This window comes from Harmonia axyridis, chromosome X (genome assembly GCF_914767665.1).
Source record: "Harmonia axyridis chromosome X, icHarAxyr1.1, whole genome shotgun sequence".
NCBI lineage: Eukaryota > Metazoa > Arthropoda > Insecta > Coleoptera > Coccinellidae > Harmonia > Harmonia axyridis.
In genome coordinates this window covers 35,294,636-35,297,135 of record NC_059508.1, presented here as the reverse complement: position 1 = coordinate 35,297,135, position 2,500 = coordinate 35,294,636, and the positions used below count along the sequence as shown (strand labels likewise).

General features: G+C 52.9%; 1 non-coding gene across 1 annotated transcript; it reads left to right on the top strand.

Annotated features, from left to right (window-relative positions):
- The first annotated feature begins 727 nt into the window (after window positions 1-727).
- On the top strand, window positions 728-882 carry LOC123687032. The gene has a single exon (XR_006748780.1). It is a non-coding gene; the product is annotated as a 5.8S ribosomal RNA (ribosomal RNA).
- The last annotated feature ends 1,618 nt before the right edge of the window (window positions 883-2,500 follow it).

Genomic DNA, 2,500 nt, shown 5'->3' with positions numbered 1-2,500 from the left:
TGTCGGCGTTTGTGGTTGGGCGAAGTTCCTTGACGGAACGAGGAGCCGGCTGCTTATGCTGACGTTCGTGGTTGGGCGAAGTCTTGTGATATCCTCGAAACGAGGAGCCGGCCGCACGTGTGTGCAGCCTTCGTTGTAGGTCCATGTTTAGAGATGCTCACGAAATGAGGAGCCGGCCGCTTATGTCGGCGTTTGTGGTTGGGCGAAGTTCCTTGATGGAACGAGGAGCCGGCTGCTTATGCTGACGTTCGTAGTTGGGCGAAGTCTCGTGATGTGCTCGGAATAAGGATTCGAAGCGCTTGGATTGCCGCGTTCGTGGCTGGGCGAAGTTTCGTGTTTGGCACGGAACGAGGAGCCGGCTGCAGGTTTTAAAGATTCTCGCCCGAAATCGATCAGTCGTTACCGTTGTCTACGGACTTCGGTAGGACGATCTATTCCAGGGACGAAGACGTCGACGTTGTGCGACGCCCGTTACATTAGCGTTTTTATGCTCTTTCGGGATTGTCTGCGACGTTTGTCTCCGTCCGAATTTTTTACGATAATTGTCACTAGATTAGTACGCAAACTAGTTGAACCGAAGATTTTGCGCCGATCGACTGACGTATTGACCCTTCAGTGGGTCGTCTCAGTCATTGGAATGTCATTCTCGAGGAGGTTCGCAGTTGGCGTCTCGTATTTCGAGGGAAAGTCCATTGCGACTAGTACCGAGAAATCGAACATAAAAGATTACCCTGAACGGTGGATCACTTGGCTCGTGGGTCGATGAAGAACGCAGCTAATTGCGCGTCAACATGCGAACTGCAGGACACATGAACATCGACATTTCGAACGCACATTGCGGTCCTCGGACACTGTCCTCGGACCACTCCTGACTGAGGGTCGGTTCCATTACAAAGACTGCCCGGCCAGACGTTATGGCTTGACGAAGTGACGACGTAAAGGTCGTCTAACGTTGATCCTGTACCGAAGGTCATTTGGGCGAGTTGGACGGTTTGCCGCGTGACGATCAACGTTCTGTCGTTTCGACGCCTCGTGTGTTGGAATGATGAGGAGTTGTTTTCGTAACGCGCCGTCTTGAATTGCGAAAGCATATATTGTGGTGTCGTGGTATTGCTCGATCTGCGCCCATGACTGTAGACATGCGATCGTCGTGTCCGAGAAATCTGAACGACGTCCGATCGCTTTAATGTGCCAGTTGTCGCGCGTTGCGGATGAGCTTTCATGAGCGCACCCCCGAAACACCGAAGCACTTTGCTTGGATTCGCATGATCCGCCATACGGAGCAGGAGATAATAGACGCCTTTGAGTAGGCTAACTCCCTCGCGTAAGGTACGTGATTTTATGAGCCGCCAAAGGTTAGTTTCGGAACGTTTCGATGATTTGAACATACGACCTCAGGACAGGTGAGACTACCCGCTGAATTTAAGCATATTATTAAGCGGAGGAAAAGAAACTAACTAGGATTCCCTTAGTAGCGGCGAGCGAACAGGGATTAGCCCAGCACTGAATCCCGCGATCGTAACCGGTCGCCGGGAGATGTGGTGTTTGGAAGGATCCATTATCTGGCGAGTTCGCGGCGCGTTCAAGTCCATCTTGAATGGGGCCATCGCCCATAGAGGGTGCCAGGCCCGTAGCGACCGCTGCGGCTTGCTAGAGGATCTCTTCTTAGAGTCGGGTTGCTTGAGAGTGCAGCCCTAAGTGGGTGGTAAACTCCATCTAAGGCTAAATATAACCACGAGACCGATAGCGAACAAGTACCGTGAGGGAAAGTTGAAAAGAACTTTGAAGAGAGAGTTCAAGAGTACGTGAAACCGTTCAGGGGTAAACCTGAGAAACCCGAAAGGTCGAATGGGGAGATTCATTCGCGCCTGTTGTTGGGATTTACTGACTGTGGAAACGGCGACGTTCGCGTTGGCTGTTCCCTTCGGTTCATCTCCGGCTTCGGACGCGTGCACTTCTCCCCTAGTAGGTCGTCGCGATCCGTTGGGTGCTGTTCTACGGTCTCGAGTGTAGCCCGTGAGCTCGGATTTTCCGATGTTTACGGACACTGGGTTTCCGAACAGCTCGCTCGACGGTTTACTGATGGCGGGAGGCCGCGACTTAGTTCGCGTCCGGCCCGTGGCAAGTATGTGAATTGTGATGGCGATCGGACCTAGTGCCGATTCCGTCCGTTTGCGACTGTTCGCCGCGGTGTTCTTGGACAGACCTCTTGAAACGCCGATCAGCGACGCTATTGCTTTGGGTACTTTCAGGACCCGTCTTGAAACACGGACCAAGGAGTCTAGCGTGTGCGCGAGTCATTGGGAATCACTAAACCTAAAGGCGCAATGAAAGTAACGGTTCACTTTATGTGAACTAAGGGAAGATGGTCGGTCTCCATGACTGACCCGCATTCCCGGGGCGCCTCATTCTCATTGCGAGAGGAGGCGCACCAAGAGCGTACACGCTGGGACCCGAAAGATGGTGAACTATGCCTGGTCAGGACGAAGTCAGGGGAAAC